Here is a 19,980-nt window from a genome sequence, read left to right as displayed (position 1 = left end):
CAACTGGAAAGCTTCACCCCTTTTCCCTGACTATGCACCCTGCTACCCTTTCATGAGTAGGTTGTGTTTGCAACAGAGAAATGTTAATCTGGCTCTGGGCTCACAAGTACAGTAGCGCCAGGAAGTTCAACATACCAACGCGGTTTGCCGGAGCCGAGAGTGGTGATCTCGGATCGGCATGGTTCGGTATCAGCATGTGTTAGCGCCGCAAAGTAGCCGCCGGTGAAAGTGAAGACGTGGTGCATTGAGGACAAGGTGCGACGTTGATTAAGGACGTTTTGTAGCAGTGCTCAGGGGATTGAATGAATCCTCTTCCGCACGTGACTGCCAAATGTCCTCTTCATAAGAAGGGATTGCCAAATGTCTTTAACAAATGTTAACGTATGGTTGTCACGTTACATAACCCAAGCCACTGAAATGTGATCCGCGTGATCAGTCTTGCTTTTAAAAAAACGCCAGATTGACATTGTTAATTGGGGAATAAACATGACAAAGTTAAAGCTATTTTCCCCTAACAATAAAATGGTTTAAAACTGACCCACCAACAAAGAACCAATGGCTCAGAATAGAGGAAGAGATATTTGAGTTGGCTAGATTCACACACATATTGAGGGTCCAAGTAGGGAAGTTTAAAACAAAATGGGAATAATGGGATGAATATAAAATACAATCAAACAAATTAATGAACTAGCGGCACCACAAATCAGACAGTCAAGTTAGCTCATGAATATAAATAAAAAATATGGGTAACTTGTCACTATTAATCACTATATTTTTCCTTTATTGTTATTATTTGTTTTGTTTTTGTTGATGGGTTGATTGGTTGTTTTCCTTGTTGAATAATTTTGAACAGTTACAAAAGGATGTTGCTATACAAATTGGCCACAAAGCATTCTGTATTCAAATGTTCAATTTCAAATGGTCTTGTATGTTGTAAAAATAATAAAGATGTAAGTTACGAAAAAATATATTTTTTCCCCAAATATTACTAAATGTCTTTGCTCTAATATTTCAAACAGAGTTTACGTCCAAAGAGCCTTGTAGTTAACTCATCCATCGAAATGAATCATCCATCGATGACTGCGATGTCCACAATACAAATGTCAGCTACAAGCAATGACCTTAAAATCATCCTTCTGTTATTCTTCCTTTCAATGAAAGAAATATAAGGACACTTTCAAAATAAGACAGTCAACACCTCGCACACTTGCGGCTCTGCACCTGGGTATTTGCATCTTCAGTATTGTTTTACATTCTTAGCCCCAATATTTTGAATCGTTATTTTTAGTCATATTTGGAATGTTTTTTTTTTTTCACAATCTTCCCGATCAGACTACATTTTTTGGAGAAAATACTCATCTATAAATTTGTCAATACGCTTTATCCCCACAGGTTTCATGAATATGCTGGGGCCAGTCCCATCTCACTTTCGGGCAGTATGCAGGGGACACCCTGAACTGGTTGTCTGCCAATCGCAGGTAAAAAAAATATTGGAACTTCATTAGTTTTTTTTTAGAATTTAGGGTGTTTGTGCTTTTATTCAATGCATTCCAGGGTGTGTCAATTTTATGGATTTTTTTTCTAGCAACATTTGAAAAGGTGGTTCTTGTCGCATGCAAATGAGTACATTCAATTATTATTATTGTTATTATTTAAAAATAAAATAAAATAAAATAAAATAAAATAACACAACATGACTCAACTAAAATAAAATAAAATAAAATAAAATAAAATAAAATAAAATAAAATAAAATAATTTATAAGCACCTTTTCAAAGCACCAAAGGACACAATTGCGTGACGAATCAATGTGACCATGGCTCGCATTACCCTGACCAGCAGTGGAGCAGTTTGGAGACCAGAATCAGTATATTACTTTTAATTAGGGGAAGAAAAAAAAACAAGTGCAACGCTGTGACCAGCACCCATTAAAGTACATATTCTGTCATGTAAGCAGTACTTAATTATAAGACTGCTGAAATTACACTTGGCAATTGTACAGATCTTTGCATGAGGCATGTGCAAAAACTCCGCACCACACTAATCAGCAAACACAATTCCCCCCCGGGGAACATCTCAGTCGGGACGAAATGAGCACTGTTTGTTTACAGTGACATTTTCGGAAACAGACAGCTCACACAAGATTTTCATGGTCTGCCAGCACTGTACACAGGCAGTGGAAAAAAGAGTTTTTTTATGATAATGAAAATGTGTGCGCTTTTAACTCATTCACTGCCAGACGATGTGTCAGGGTTTTTGTCATTTTCACTCAAATTCCATGACTCAGAAAATATTGACTTTCAGGACTACATAAACATTCAATGGAGCGTAAAAAACTTACTCTCAGGAAGAAAAAGAGTTAATTCCCAAGTTATACGGGTCTGGAGTTATCTGGGCTTGAAATGGGGGCGGTTGTACAAAAGGCAAATACTGCTCCCTTGTGAGAGGGAAAAACATTGACAGAGGTCTAACGAGTGTTTTATCAGCAACCCCTCCACAAGAAATCCTGAACAAATTCGGGAATAGCGCTCCATGTCATGCTTTTCAATTCGGGAATGGCAGTGAATGAGTGAACATTTATCATGATGCCAAGCCACATTCAAGGGGAAAAGCCTACAGTGCATACATACAGTACACTGCCACATGTCACACATTCTTAGTAGCTTGGAGAGGCATGCGTGATATCCGGTGTTTGCATCTATATAGAAAGAAAGACAGAAAGATAAGTGTAAGTGAGTGAGAGAGAGAGAGAGAGAGAGAGAGAGAGAGAGAGAGAGAGAGAGAGAGAGAGAGAGAGAGAGAGAGAGAGAGAGAGAGAGAGAGAGAGAGAGAGAAGGTTCCCCGCTAAGCTGGATCTATTGGCCTGTGCCCTCCTGCTCCTAATCCTGGCTTTCAGCACATGACCCAGCTAACGGTATTAGGGGGGCACTTTGATTAGCGCCTGCTGCTGTGTGCACAGAGTGGGAGACAAGGCGGGGAGTAAGCACACGGGGTCCTGTACACACCAGCAACGGCTTCCTTCTGTTCAGACGTAAACGCACGTCCCGTATTAAATCTGCGTCCAATCTTGGTGCGCAAAAGCTTCCCACGGACGTTTAGCCACGAGGCCGGTCAGATTAGGTCCGCCCAGTCAGTGTGTCAGCCGATTAGCGGCATACTGTTATTTTAAGGAAAAAACTAAGTGTAATGCTCAGAAACGTGCGGCGAGCATTAGCCAAACGGAACGAATGTTGGTGGTCACGGAATTTCATAACTACAGGTTGTGTGAAGGGGTCCTTGAAGGGATCAATTTCGGATTGGTGCACGGACATTGAATGTATTTTGATGCTTCACAATGGTGTAGTTATTATTATTGGATACCATCTGTTTCAATTCATAAAAGGGGTGAGTTGAATTCATTAGGGAAATAAAAAGTTTGGTCATACACACACGGGTTCAAACGTTTTTATGATAGAAAAATACATTGAGACTAAAATTAATCATTTCAGAACTTTTTTCACCTATACTGTAATTTATCCACCTATGTGTGTCTGCCACCGCATTTATTTTTCATTCTCTTCTCCAAAAGATTACCATATTTTCCAGTGTATAAGGCACACCGGAGTATAAGGCGTACCCCAATGAATGGTTTATTTTCATACTTTTTCCATATATAAGGCGCACTGGAGTATAAGGCGCACCTTCAATGAATGAAACAAGTTTTTCCAAATATGATATATAAATATATAAAAGCTTTCCTAATACAAGGCACACCACATTATAAGGTGCTACAGTAGAGGCTTGGGTTATGCACGACTTCTTTTACAGGAAGAAATTGAGTCGTGGCTGCTGACAGTAGTTGTGAGACCTGATTTTTAAGTGGACTCTCTCGCTCCCTTGTTGCAAAATAAAAATCGGCGGTCAGGAAGTTGCCCGTGAAACTCAACAATTGCAGTCTTTCATCGTGACACTATCAGTGCGGCACAATCGCACAAGAATCCTCCAAGGAATGCACCCCATAATCCTCACAGGAAACAAAACAAATAGCGAGCAAACAAATCCTCGCTTGTTCCCATCTCGACACATCCGCACACTGACAGGAAAATAACAGTATTTAATTTCATTTGGTGCTAATGTGTAAACTTTATGTTGACAGGCTTAAAGCAGAAGCCTCCGCAGCATTAGAAGTTCTGCTCCTTTTCTCGTACAGCACTGGCACCATAATGACGCGTGAAACATTATGAAGATGTCATCGGCTGTTCAGTACTGCGGGGGTGGGGGGTCTTTGTGAACTTTCATGACATTGAATCCTAATCTCTCACGTCACCGGGCAAAATTTCAAACGACATCACATTTGAAGAAAACCTGTTTGCTCTTGCATGCTCTTTGATTCCCATTCATGTTTTTACACAACACAAAAATTTTCACAGCGGTTGTATTTTCCAGACTGTGTTCCAAAGTGATTATCATATCTATATTTGGAGTATCATCAATCTATAAAGGTCAAATTATGTAAATGAAGAGTGTTAATGGATGAGGGTGGGTATAAGGAAAGAAATCATAGTCTATTAATCATGCAGTTAGTTTAGCATGAATATCCTTATTAATACTTTAGGAACAGTGAATTGGCTAATAATACGCTGAACTATTAACACATTCACTGCCATTTCCGACATGGGGCGCCATTGCCGAATTTGTTCGGGTTTTGTTTTTTCTCGTGGGGGGTATGCCGATAAAGCGCTGGTCAGATCTCTAGCAATGTTTTCCCTACCACAAGGGGACAGCATTTCTCTTTTCTCCATGTTAGTGCTTTGTTACAGCTTCAGCAGTTGCTAAAGTGCTATTTAAATCAATATGTACAGTGATCCCTTGCTACTTTGCGGTTCACTTATCACGGCTTCAGTGCATCGCGGATTTTTTTTCAGGGGATTTTTTTTAATGGCATGCAAATGTGCAAACAAACAAAGTAAAAGAAACAACACTTCAAACAACACTGCAAAGAAAGCAGAATAAAATCAAACCCATTGGCTTTGACAGCATTCTGCTCCATGAGCTGGTCCCTATTCTCCAAAAAAAGAAAGACAAAAAAAAGAAAGAGTGCCAACAACTACCGATAACAATGTTCTTCTCTTGGAGAAAGACTCCTTCAGTAGAAAAAGACGCTACAGCGCAGCGGAGTCAGGACGAATGGGCGCAGCAGCAAAATATTGTTTGAGAACACCCTTCTTTAAATTAGTATTTTTTATTTATTTTTATTTATTTTGTTTAGTTAAGCAGTATGTACAGTTTTTGTACATTTTCTTATTTATTTTGTACTATTTTTTTTACTACATTGTACTTCGCAGATTTCACCTATCGCGGGCTATTTTTGGAACATATCTCCCGCAATAAACGAGGGTTCACTGTATTGTATTGTATTTTGTACAGTCGCCCCCCATTTCAAGCTCAATTAACTCCAGACCCATATAACTTAGGAATCAACTGTTTTTTGTGATGAAAGAAGAGAGAATAAAGTTTCTTACGCTGAATTGAATGTTTATGTACAGACGCTCCTCTACTTACGAACATCCAATTTACAAACAACGGTACATACAAACATTTTTGCGGGTATATTGAAAAATGTTCGGACAGAGATGCTGTAAGTTAGATTTTGTATTGTAAAGTTCAACTCCATTTGATTTATCTTATCATGTACATGTACATACTCTACATAGAATAATAATAATAATAATAATAATAATAATAATAATAATAATAATAATAAATTTCATTTCTAAGCGGCTTTCAAAACTGTCAAGGACACTTTACAGTCACGGGATTTTGTACATGTATATATCTTTATAGAGCATACTGTATATTGTATTAAATATTTATTATTATATATAAACATATATAAATATTAATTATTATTAATAAATAGTTATTATTTATTATTATTATTATTTCAGTACAAACCAACACAGGTTACTTATACAACCCTTAAACATACATTCCATACAAAATATAGCACTGAAGCAACTTGCGAACGAATTCACCTTACAAACGACCGTTCGGAATGTCTGTCATTCGTAAATTGGGGAGCGTCTATAGTCCTAAAACTCAATATTCTGTGGGTTCTGCAATTTCAGTGAAAATGACGAAAACCCTGGCACTGGAGTGGACACATTTTTTGCACATTGTCTGGCAGTAAATGAGTCAAGAGCTTAATCACATGATTGAATGCTGGTATAAGATCACAATGGCGTTCTCGGCGTGGCACCAGTGAGCAGACAAAATTATTTGGAAGGTGGCTGCTTTTCTGACTGTATGTTCTATTGACAATATAAACATATAATCCAAAAGAAGAATCACGGGGAATAAGATAGTCAGGCAGACAGGTAACATCCAACAGATAAGGAAAATATGCTACTTGTGTTTTATTGTCCCTTGTAGGTTGTAAAACCGCATCTTTCTTTAATTTGTTCATATCTTTATGACACTATAAAATCTTACGTGAGCTTTTGAGGAGTTGCGTAATCTTGGCGGCATCTCCTGCCCGATTGTTTTTCGGTTTCGGTGTTCAGGGGTTTAAGAAAGAGACATTAAGAACACATCATGCCGGATCATAATAAGGGCAGTGACTCCATTTGCCACAGATATTGTGTAACATGCATGTTATGTGATATGAGGACGTGTGGACAGTTTAAATCGGGGAGAACTAAAGTGAACTCTGTTGCCAGTTAGCATGACAAACTCGGATTTGTTTGTTGAGCTGATGTTAAAATTCAACTTTACTCTTCAGTGCATACCGCATATCTTCATTCCTCCCTTATCTTGAGTCATGCACAATAAATTGACCGGTGTCGACCGTGCTAATCCCGAGCCATCAAGGTTGCCTGTTGATGAATTTCGTCAGACAAACTGCCCTAGCTTCTAACCCGACATTGCCTAAGGTGTCGCATGTCTGTCGCTTGGGTTTGTCGTTGTGGCAGGAATGATTTGGCTGGAAATAGCAGTGTGACATGAACACTGATCTGCAAGCCAGCTGCTCATCCTTACATGGAGCCCTGCCTTGGCCTTACAGTCCAATTCCGTGCTGAACAAGTACTGATGTGACAATATGAACCACCGGTGGCAGGCAACAAAGCATAACACAACAGTACGTGTGTCACCCAAGAGTGGAAAGTTAAATATGGAAAAGACAAAACTGAGTTATTGATTCGAGACTGATCGTGACTTAAATTCTTCTACCTTCTGAGTTTTGATTGCAAACCATGGATGACGGAAATTTGGAATTGTTCTTGTTTGTTTTTCAGTCAGCAAATAGCGGACAACAAGCTACTGCCGCCAACTGGAGGTAGAAACTGCACCTAGTGTGACAAAACAATAAATATTGATTTATATAGCACTGTAACAACAGCCGAAGCTCGAACAAAGTGCTTTACCATGACAGCTATCATATACAGGAAATAAAGCAGTCACAAAGATAGTAGAAAGCACCAGGGAGTGAAACCAAGATCAATTCGGAATCATGCTTGGTCGAATGCCAAAGAGTATCCGTGAGTTTTGAGATGGGTTTTAAAGACGGGCAGTGTCGTGCGGCGAGACAGCAAGCAGGTGGAAAGAGGATAAAAGTTCACTCAGCTAGATGCAGGAAGGGTATTGTGAGTTTTCTTTATTTGAAGTTGATATCAGCTTTCAACAGACCACAGGTAACACCGCTCTCCAGCTTGTCCTTTGTCCCTCTTCTTCCTCCTCCAAGCGACTGGTTCAGTCTAGTTTTAAAGGTGCTTCACCTGAGCTTCTGGCCAATCAGATCCCAGCGGCAATTGGCCATTCCCAGGTGGTTGCAATCACCTTCTCAATCAGTCTCAATCAATTAGTGGTCGCCCAACTCTACTGTTTTGGATGGGGAGAAATGCGCACCTTTCTCCCATCCAAAATCCAGAACACACAAAATTATTCAACATTTCTTTTGGCATCATGACAGGCAGATTGAAAAGTATGTCTTTCAGAAGCCAACGCAATCATTATGACTTGCCAATAAAGTCCACAAACTCATGAGGTGGAAAATAGCATTTTTGCCCCATTTTGATTTCTTATGGCCAATACTACAAATATGTATGAATAAATACTACGTTATTGTCGATGACAACAACAAGAATAACATTTCCAATTTTCCACTTGGCGTTTTCGATAATGCTCCTCATTCAAAATCACCCGGGACCTGAATGGTGAACTCATGACTCATCTGAGTTAACCAAGCCCTGGGCACTCCCAAACAAATATACTTGAGGGAAGAATCAAAAAAAAAAAAACACACGTCTTCACTGCATTGGCTCATAGTTCAGCAGTTGGGATTTGTCATTAGCATGGCTAACACCACATACTCTGGAAAAACAAGGGAGGCTTTATGCGAGCAGGCCTTTGGTGGGGACAGCGCAACTCCCAGAAGGCGAACACCAAACACAGCAACCCAACTCTCAAGGACCGTGTCAAAAGGCTGAACTTCAGCCAAAGACACACAAGAAGAAAGGATGTCACAAAAGAAAGCAAAAATAAAAATAAAAACTTCACTGTCACAGTTTGAGCTACCTTTTACCAGCTGTCTGTATCTGTCTCGATAAAAATAAATACAAAAATGAACACACACAGGAAGACCATAACCAGCATGACAACACATTTAGCTAAATGACCATGCTAATTGATTATGCTAATTTTCAGGGGAGAGAGAGCGAGAGAGAGACAGAGAGAGTAAGACAGAGAACGAGAGACAGACACAGAGAGAAGAGCAATGGAGCGAGTGAGAACGGGAGAGAGAGAGAAAGTAACAGAGAGAAACAGAGCCAGAGAGAGTAAGACAGAGATTAGAGCAAGAGAGAAGAGCGAGAGAGCGAGATAGAAAGAAAGAAATTGATAGAAAGAGAAAGAAACAGAGAGAAAGAGACAGAGTGAGAGAAGAAAAGGAGAGCGAAAAAGACTACGAGAGACAAGAAAGAGAGAGAGACAGAGAGAGAGAAAGAGAGAGAATAAGAGACGGCGAGAGACGGAGAGAAAGAGAGAGAAGAGTGAAGGAGTGAGAGAGAAAAAGGGAAAAGGACAGAGAGAAAGAGAGTGAGAGAGAGAGAGAGAGAGAGAGAGAGAGAGAGAGAGAGAGAGAGAGAGAGAGAGAGAGAGAGAGAGAGAGAGAGAGAGAGAGAGAGAGAGAGAGAGAGAGAGAGAGAGAGAGAGAGAGAGAGAGAGAGAGAGAGAAACAGAGCCAGAGAGAGAGAAGAGAGAAGAGCAAGCGAGAAGAGCAAGAGAGAAGAGCGAGAGAGAAAGAAAGAAATTGAGAGAGAGAAAGAAGGAAATTGAGAGAGAGAAAGAAGGAAATTGAGAGAGAGAAAGAGAAAGTAACAGAGAGAAAGAGACAGAGGGCGAGAGAAGAAAGAGAGAGAGAAAAAGACTACGAGAGACAAGAAAGAGAGAGACACAGAGAGAGACAGCGAGAGACGGAGAGAAAGAGAGAGAAGAGTGAAGGAGTGAGAGAGAAAAAGGGAAAAGAACAGAGAGAAAGAGAGAGAGAGAAAGAGAGAGAGAGAGAGAGAGAGAGAGAGAGAGATAGAGAGAGAGAGAAAACATCTACGAGAGAGAGAAGAGAGAGAAAGAGAGAGAGTAACAGTCAGCAAGAGAGAGAGAAGAGAGCGACAGATAAAGAGGGAAAGTAACAGAGAGAAAGAGAGTGAGAGAGAGAGAGAGAGAAAGTAACAGATAGAAAGAGTGTGCGAGAGACAGACAGAGAGAGAGAGAGAGAGAGAGAGAGAGAGAGAGAGAGAGAGAGAGAGAGAGAGAGAGAGAGAGAGAGAGAGAGAGAGAGAGAGAGAGAGAAATTAACACAGAGAAAGAGAGTGAGAGAGAGTGAGAAAGGAACACGCACACACAACAACGACAACGATAGTAAGAACACAAACATCATTAATGATTGTAAATTGACCAATGAAATGAGTTCCTGGAAGCCACAGCATGCTGCAAACCACAAATATTTAACCATCTTAAAAGCCCATCGGATCCAATTTGAGGCTGTGGCAAAACCTAAACAGGATCTTTCAAACAACCCATTTGCTGAAATGGTTAGGATTCATTTGACCGCTGGCTTGACCCTGAGGGGGGAAAAACTGCACATTTTCAGTGTTTGTTTTCGCCCTTTTTCTGTCAGCACTCACAACTGGAACTTTTTATGATGTGCCAGCCAGCATCTCAAGATGGTATAAATGCTGGCCTTTTCCAAACATCCGTGGAAAGGAGTTTTTTTTTAAAAGCTGCATTTAAATCAAACATCCCAAGGTAGAGGACAAGTGGATGGAGCTTCGTGTTTGACTGACAAATCTCAAAAGGCGTTTGTTTTGACAGGATTATTGCCATTTCCTTTAACGTAAACTCAAGCTTTCCTGCCGTCATCTCTTTGTCTGACCTTCGGGAAGAGCGGTGTGAAATGTTATCAGATCTAAACGAGCAACGACAAACAGAACAAAAGAACGCTGCCGTACGCATACATACAGGACATCAACATACACACAAGCATGACGATGCCCCCCCCGCCCCCCCGCCTACGTTGTCATGTGATCCTGTCATCACGATGACAGAGAACAACATAACAGCGTGATTGTGCGCCGAGGACGAGGCGGGATGACCAGAGAGACAGACTGTTCAGTGACACTGCCAGACACGAGCAACAAGAAGCCCGCCAGCATCCGACAGTATTGTCATGGAAACCAGAAGAGAAATCCACTGCCCCTTTTTTTACATACATCTCCTTTTCTTTCCTGTTCTGGATGACCTTCGTCATCTGTAAGAGGAAGGTCATCCATCTTTTACCTAACGCTACAATAACAAAAGCACCGGCACACAGCAAATGGTTTAATCACCTCCACATATTTCACGCCCCAAAAAATTGATGGATAACAAGTTTTAAAAATCAGAAGTCAAGAATAATGACTGTTATGGTAGATTACATATGACAATTTGAAATTTGGGTTCAGACTTTCGCAAGCATCATGGAACTTAACATGCTTGATTTGCTTTCGCGGGTCACGTGAAAAGATGTGACGGACCAAATCTGGCCCCTGGGCCTGGGCTTTATCATCAGATTGAGGAATAAAGAAATAACATTGCTTGAATGTGAATTCAAATATCTGATTCTGCATCCATCCTTTGATTTCAAATACAGTAAAGTCTCGTTATATCGATATTCAAGGGAGTCCGAAAAAATATCGATATAACCGGGACTATCGATATATCCGACCCTGTTTGCATGTAATTCTCCCCGTGCGGGCATAGAAATAGTATCGATATAACCGGGACTATCGATATATCCGATATCGATATAACGAGACTTTACTGTATTAACTTATTTGCTGCCATTCCCGAATTTATTCGGGTATTGAAAAGCTTTTTGAAAAGGGTTTTGGTTTTTCTTGCGGGTGTGGGTGCTGATAAAGCGCTGGTCAGACCTCTGGCAATGTTTTTCCCTTCCACGATGGAGCAACATTTGCCTTTTGTCCATGTTAGCGCTTTGGTCCAGCTTCCGCTGTTGTTAAAGCGCTATATAAACCAATGTGTATGTATTGCATTGTATTTTGGACAGCCACCCTCATTTCAAGCTCAGATACCTCTAGACCCATATAACTTAGGAATTAACTCTTTTCTTCCTGGTGAAAGAAGAGAGTCATGGGTTTCTTACGCTGTATTGAATGTTTATGTAGTCCTAAAACTCCATATTCTTGTGAGTCCTACAATTTGAGTGAAAATGACAAAAACCCTGGCACTGCAGTGGACTCATTTTTACAAGGCTAGCAGTGAATGAGTTAAAGATGGTATGAGACCACAAGTAATTGATTGGATCAGTGACAGTGTTAAGGTATGATGGGTATCTCCATCAAAAGCATTCAGTCATTGTGAAAATGTAGCAAATTCTCTCAAATAAATTGACAAAACAGGTGATTTTCATCCTGTATATTTATATTATTTTGTAAATGACGCATGTGTCTCCTGAAACTGTTGTTTACCCAGAAACTATGTGGAAATTCCACCTTAAAGAATCCCTCGGATGTTTTTAGTCACATTCCAACCGGCATTTCATCTTTCGGCTAAAACAGTTGATGGTTACAGAATAAATATTTATACTTAGATTTCAAACCGGTCATCATCTGATGTGTGTCGTTAACCTTGATGTTGTCAAGCTTAACACTGCCTGGAAATTAAATATCAATTGATATTTTTTAATGCTATTCAAAATACAGGGATATGTTAAAAATCAAATAAGGACTGCAAAGAAGTCAGAAATTGATTAAATAATCACAGGGCAAGATTGACCATCACAAATACTATCCCATCTTAAAAAAAAACGGCAAGCTGGAAGTATCCGTTTCAAAACAACTACAGGTCTGACAGGAAAAGCAAGACTTGTCAGAGCAAGAAATAAATACAAAACAACCGTTGTCAAGAGCCCAAGTTGAAATCTCTGTGACAGTGTTCACACATGTCTGGTTTGGTTCCACTGAAACAAAATGATGCATTTGGTCCTCCAGTGCGTTTTGTTTGGTCAAGTGTGCCTATCCTGTGACTGTAAAGTGACCTTGAGAGTTATGAAAGGCGCTTAGAAATGAAATGGATTATTATTATTATTATTATTATTATTATTATCCGACAACAGGAATTATTTTTGTCCGCGTGGTGTTGTCATGCTCTTGTTTTACACTGAAGTATTTCTAACTTTCATTGTACGTACAGTGAGACCTCAACTTACAAACACCTTATCTTACAAACTTTTCGTCTTACAAACGTCAAATTTCTGAAAATTAAACCTTATAATAAGCACTATTTTCATAATACACACCCACCACGGCTGGCGGAGTGATCTTTGGCGGAAGCACACGACCGAACAGTACCAAAGGTTAAGTTACCAACAGTCCTTATAGAAGGTGACTCTCCTTCCATAAGCCATCAATGACCATCAAAAAGGTAAAACATTTACAGCACAGTTTATTTCTTTAATTACATGTAATGTGCCTCTCTTTCCAAACAGCAATTCCCTTTGACCTTCGACCTCCAACGCCATTCCATCAAGCCATCAATGACCATCACAAATGTAAATAAAGTGACTTTATGATACAATGCAGTGTATTTCTTTCATTACAATACAATAGCACATTTATTATACATACAATAAGGTATGTTGTGTGTAGTATTAAGGCTTATTTAGTTGAAAAGTATATTTTATGGAAACCCGGGAACGGATTATTCCCATTTTAATGGTTTTCTATGGGATTTTTTTTTTTTTGGAGATACACACTTTTCGCCTTACACACTCTGTCTGGGAACCAATTAAGTTCGTAGGTTGAAGTCTCACTGTATGTTAAAAGGCAGGATCTCACCATATGAGTGAAGCATGTGTAAGCTAAACGTACGCAGTAGTTGTCTGTTGTTAGCTAGTTACCGTATTTTCCGGTGTATAAAGCCCACCTGAGTATAAGATGCACCCGCAATGAATGGTGTGTTTTCAGACTTTTTCCATATTTAAGGCGCACCAGACTATAAAGTGCACTTTCAATGAATGAAAAAAGTTTTCCAAATATAATACAGTAAAGTCTCGTTATATCGATATCGGATATATCGATAGTCCCGGTTATATCGATACTATTTCTGTGCACGCACGGAGAAAATTACATGCAAACAGGGTCGGATATATCGATAGTCCCGGTTATATCGATATTTTTTCGGACTCCCTTGAATATCGATATAACGAGACTTTACTGTATATAAATAGATAAAACTTTTCCAAATATAAGGCACACCACATTATAAGGCGCTACAGAAGAGGCTGGGGTTACGACGACTTCTTCAAGAGGGAGAAATGGAGTCGGTAGATCGTAGTTGCGAGACCTGTTGGGGCTCAATATTACTTCACATATAAGACGCAGGGTCATCTTTTGAAAAAAAACAAGGCTAGTACACCGGAAAATACAGTAGTTACTTTCATTCACTTCACATGAATATTTCACCATCCATCCATCCATTTTCCACGCCGCTTCACCCTCATTAGTGTCGGGGGGGCTGCTGGGGCCTATCCCAGCCGTCTTTGGGCGCTAGGCAGGGGACACCTTGAAGTGGTTGCCAGCCAATCGCAGGGCACACAGAGCCAAAAAAAACAGTCACTCTCACACCCAGGGAAAATTTGGAGTGTTCAATCAGCCTGCCATAGATGTATTTGGAATGTGGCAGGAAACCGGATGACCCGAAGAAAACCCACACAGGCCCGGGGAGAACACGCAAACTCCACACAGGGGGGGAGGACCGGGTCTTGAACTCACGAGCTCTGCACTGCAAAGCCGGCATTCTAATCACTCGACTACCGGGCCGCCTTGAATATTTCACTATTTAACAGTAAATCAGATTCGGAGTAACTTTAGGAATCAAGTATTACATTCTGTACTTTGTTAAGTCAACAGACAACGTGGCGCCATGGCGGAAAGTTACTCCAACTATGTCAGCATGCAGCGTACTGAGAAAGAAAACTGGTCTGACGCTGCATTCTCAGTGTTGTATTGAACTTGAAAATGTTTCACAATATATTATCAGCATCTGACCACCCAATCGCCCCCCCCCCCCCACACACACACACACATATGCAAGTGCATTTATGTCAAGACTGCAGCACTTTAACTGCTCTAACACTGAATGACCAAAAATGATCACAGAGGGCAGCTTCGTTGACCGCCTCTCATTCGTGTGACGCAGCCAGCGGTGCATATGCTCAAAGAAATGTTTAACCAAAGTTTCAAAATAAATATGGGTTTCAGAGTCAAGGAGACTTCGGCTGATTATAGGTGAACAACTGATCATTTTTTTCAGTTGTCACATTGAGAAATTTAGCTACAGCATTCAGCCCTGACATTGAACACAACATTTATGACACAGGGATCAAAATTGAAAACTTTTCCAATACTTTTTGATTTTTAGGGTATTATTTCCATCCACACAATTTCTGATCTGTTTATCCTCACACCTCATTATCTGTTTAGCATATCCCAGCTCTCGTCAGGCAGTACACGGGGGAAACCCTTAACCGGTTGTCAGCCAATCACAAGGTACACAGAGACGAACAACCATCCACACTCGCACATAAGGACAATTTAGAATGTTCCATTTACCTCAAATGCATGTTTTTGGAATCTGGGAGGAAACTGGAGTACCCAGAGAAAACCCATGAAGGCAAATTGAGGGACTGCAAACTTCACACAGGAAGCCGGAATCGAACCCTGCACTTCTGCAGCCTGAGGCCGATGTGCTAACCAGTCAACCAACCAGGTGGCCTGGTATTATTTCCCAATTCATAAAATCAATTGTTTTATGTGTTTTTAAGACCCTGAGGGAACTATTTTCATTTATACTCGCCCGACCTGTAAAACTGGTTCCAAGTACACTAATTATACATTCTGGATTTCAGACAAGATATTTATTTTTCATAAGGGAAGATGTTCCATGTAAACTGTGAAAGCAAAATGTGTCCTCATCTCACTCTGCGCCTCTTTTATTCAAACAAGCTTGTGAGCAGTTTGTTCTCAATCTGAGTCTGAACAAGATGCACACTCTGGAGAGCCATCCTTGTAGGGAGGCCTTGTCCAACACAGAGGCTCAAATTCATGCCTGAGTCTGGTTCTGACTGCCACTCTAAAAACTCTGAGATTAAAACAAAAAATTAAATGGAGACATTAGATTGTATCATTAAAACTCTTATTTTTCCAATTTGGCTAGGATATTTTGTCACTTTAAGACACCTTAATGAAAACAATAATATTGAGCCCTTTTGGGTGGATACTGATCAACTATAAATTGAGTGACGGCCCCAATGACCATGGAGTTATACATGAAAACTGCATGCTTTTTAACTGATTCACTGCCAGACTTGCAAAGATGTGCCCACTCCAGTGCCATGGTTTTTGTCATTGTCACTTGAATTCCAGGACCCACAGAATATTAAGTTTTAGGACTACATAAACAGTCAATACAGCATTAGAAACCTTAGACTCTCTTCTTTCATCAGAAAACAGCAGTTAATTCCTAAATTATATGAGTCTGGAGTTATATGAGCTTAAAATGGGGCGGCTGTACAAAATGCAATGCCATACATACATACATAATGTACATATTGGTTTATATAGCGCTTTAACAACAGCTGAAGCTGGAACAAACAAACAAAGCGCTAACATTGACACATTTTTGCACGTCTGGCAGTGAATGAGTTAAAAATAAATGAAATAAAAACTCTTATTCTTTCAATTTGGCAAGGATATTTTATCACATTGAGCCATATTTATGAAAACAATAATATCCACCCCTTTGGGCGAACACTGATCAACTATAAATTGTGTGATGGGCCCAATGACCATTTAGTTACTGTATTCATGAAAACCACACGCTTTTTAAAATGGCCTTCGGTTTATCAAGGCTTTTCGACTGCCATAACAAATTGTCTTCTACTGGAATGATTTAAAAAAACATGCATGAGTGTATGGAGGCTTAGAAAGCATCTCGCCGGCTTCACCTGCGCGCACAAAGAGAGGATCTACTCAACAAACAAGAGTGAAAGGGTGTGGGAAAAGGCAAATACAATCATTATGCCTTAACTGCAGTTGAGGAGATGGATGTTTTGCAGGAAATGAAAGTGACAGGGCTGTGCCATGTTACTCGTCACATCAAACTCATTCAGAACACTTTCCATTGCATACAGCAGGGTGTGTTCGCGTGTGCGTGTTTCTGTGTATGTGAGCTGGCGCGCACGCATAATCACAATATGTGCCTATAAAAACGGAAGTCTTTCATCCGCCAATCTTATCAGGAACATGCTTTCATGACTGATTTACAACATATATGACTTGACAAGAAACAACAATCTATGTCTTTCTGTTTTTGAAAAAACTTCCACATGGTCGAAAACATTTCATTCTTTCCAGACACACCTTTTTCTTTGGGGTGCAAATAACAGGAAGACCCATTGGTGACTTTTCTACCTCCCTTATCTGAGATGATGATTAATTATTAACTCGCAAACTCCAGATGACCATCACGTCCCCCTGCTATTGCTGAACTGTTTTCTTTGTTTTTTTTAGTTAGTGTGCATATGCTAACTAATGGGATTTTACTCCATCTCCAAAATAAATCAGTTATTTTGAAAAGTAAAACTATTCAAATAAACAAAAAGGAAATTAGTTTGATCGTCTGGATGGTGACCAGAATAGGGTGTACAGTACCTGGAATTGTTCAATTTTTGCTTCAGCCAGCAGGGAGTGAGATACAGTCAGTCTCCGCTTTGATAATGTGTCTCAAATAAGATCCAACACAGCACAATAGTCCAGTTAAAAATAGACTGTAATATTTATGCATTTTGTGATTTTCATGCTGCTGTTCGATAGATTGTGTTGCGGGGTGTTCCTGCTATTCTTTCAATCTCCTGCATACTCACTCCTTTTGTGTGGTGGAAAATCTATCATGTTGACAATGGGATTGGTTGCCTCTTTAGTAGCAGGAACATAATGAATGCCTGGCTCCTCACAACAGCACAGACTCCATTAAACACGCACACACACACACACACACACACACACACACACACACACACACACACACACACACACACACACACACACACACACACACACACACACACACACAGAACAGGCTGACATGACCCCAATAAAAAAAATCCCCAAAAATTACAGTAATCTCTGAGCCCACCCTCAATTAATGAAAAACCGTGAATAAGTAATGCATTTTAAAACATTTATCATAGCCTACATTCACAGTTTTAACCAGAAATAGTGTATATTACAAACAACTCTATGATCCTAATTCCCACAGCGTTTCCGCATTTTTTAACCTCATCTTAACTCATTCGCTGCCATTCCTGAATTTATTTGGGAATTGAAGAGTGTGACGTTGCGCGCCAAGTTTTAGTTTTTCTTGAGGGGGTGCTGATAAAGTGCTGGACAGATGACTGGCAATGTTTTTTTCACTTCCACAAGGGGGCAGCATTTGCCTTATGTCCATGTCGGTGCTTTGTTGCAGCTTCAGCTGTTGTTAAAGTGCTATATACACATTCATATTTCATCTATTTGGAGCCTTTCAAAATAAATCAATATGTATATGTTGCATTGTATTTTGTTCAACCTCTCCCATTTCCATCTCAGATATCTCCATATAACTTGGGAATTCACCCTTTTTTCTGATGAAAGAAGACAGTAAGCTTTCTAATGCCGTATTGAATGTTTACGTAGTCCTAAAACTCAATATTCTGTGGGCCTGCAATTAAAGTGAAAGTAGCAAAAACCCTGGAACTGGATTGGACACATGTTTGCACATCGTCGGGCAGTGAATTAGTTCAAACAAAACCATTATAAAATAAATATAACAACATTGACATGTACATTATCCGGACCTGTTCAAAATCAATATCCATCAATATTTTGATGGATCCCTGGGCGTGCTGGAGCCTATCAAAAAAACGCGAATATTGTAAGTGAATTCGCTAATAAATTTGGGTGCGTGTTTTGAACAGTGGGTATAAAATTGTGTACATTGCGCATGCGCGACAGCCGATTTGGCTCCTCGCCGAACCCTCTTCGGGCTCCAACTGAGTGAAATGAACTCGCGTGATTAACTGTCAAGCCGCTTTTTAAAAAACAGCCGAGCGTCCACCCTTGCTTGTACTGTCCACTTTCCCTCTGTAGTTCCGCCGGCTGCCGGTCCAAGTCCTTGCAGCCGGCGTTTTTGTCCAAAATATATGCTTTCGTGGGCGCACACTCGGGTTGGGAAGTCCCGCACGTGCCAGCGTTGGCGTGTTTTCCTTGCGAAGGGACATGCTGGCACACACGAGAAAGAACATCTCGAAATTCTACACGAATGTGTCATTACGCGGAGAATAAGCTCCGTGACTTGGAGACTCGGCGGCTGATTTGTAATACACGTATACACAACACACTCGGCCCAGGGCCCCGTTCCTCCTTGAACGCAGCGGACACACAACAAGCTAGCTCCTAATAAAAGAAACACCCCCTGAGCAACAATGGCGGGTTCAAGGTAAACTCGGACAAGGTACTCACCAACCAAACAAGACACCACCTCGAAGCTTGAGGAAAACAACGCCGCGTGTCCCCTTTCTCGCCGTGCTTATGTTGCCCCGAGAGAGGTTCCGGTGGAAAAATGTCACAGATTCCAGCGGTCGGCCTGTCGGGTCGGTCGGTCGCCTCCCCCGCCTCGCTGCGTTCCTGTCTCGGGAGAGTGATGCGTGTTTGTCCCCCTTCACTTGGAACCTCTCTCACGCCACCTTGTTGCCAACGCTGCGTTATGTCACCTGGCTCTATGCTTCGACTCTTCTCCGGGCGCTCATGCGAGCACACTCGGGATGACAGCTTTGGGATGGATGGAGGAGGAGGAGGAGGAGGTGGTGGTAGTGGTGGTGGTGGGGGCCGAGCGTCAGAGGTGGAGAGCGAGTGAGTGGTCATTCTGCTCGTGTGCACAAGAGAACGATCGAGTTTAGATGGGAATGACTGTTACACGTTCATAGAAAGGCGCATTTAATGCACAGTGGTGAGTTGAGCCCGATTAGCTAGTGGAAATCACAGTTCTTTTTAAGTTCGAGCACCGGATAGGGTCTAAATCACGTTGTCACCCAGTGTGTCGACAATCACCCTGATGATAATGACGATGTTTAATCCTGCTAAATGTGCCGTGCAGCCATTGTAAAAGCGAACATGTGCGCGGGGGCTTGTCGTGTTACATAACTGGTTAAATCGGCCTACAACAGAGTGTGAGAGGGGAGGGGCTTGGTTAAACTGGCAACTAAACATGAAACATAATAACAGTTTCAACAGGTACTTATGAATTTTAAAATTGATGCAAGAGGGACAATTAAATAGAGTTGCAGTAAACATGTCATACGTTTGAATTTCTGAGGGCACGGGTTAGTTCTCATTTATCCAATTAAAGT

General features: G+C 40.7%; 1 protein-coding gene across 4 annotated transcripts in view; it reads right to left on the bottom strand.

Annotated features, from left to right (window-relative positions):
• Positions 1-19,401, bottom strand: part of slc20a2 (solute carrier family 20 member 2) — a 61,277-nt gene extending 41,876 nt beyond the window's left edge. For all 4 annotated transcript variants that reach the window (XR_016114677.1, XM_088994024.1, XM_088994027.1 and 1 more), the window contains exon 1: positions 19,094-19,401. The gene's annotated coding sequence lies outside the window, so the exon portion shown is untranslated. The remainder of the gene's footprint in view (positions 1-19,093) is intronic.
• Positions 19,402-19,980: the final 579 nt, after the last annotated feature.

This window comes from Hippocampus bargibanti, linkage group LG04 (genome assembly GCF_051943395.1).
Source record: "Hippocampus bargibanti isolate YZ-2025 linkage group LG04, ASM5194339v1, whole genome shotgun sequence".
Lineage (NCBI taxonomy): Eukaryota > Metazoa > Chordata > Actinopteri > Syngnathiformes > Syngnathidae > Hippocampus > Hippocampus bargibanti.
The sequence above is the reverse complement of the archived record's forward strand: the minus strand, read 5'-3'. Positions and strand labels throughout refer to the sequence as shown.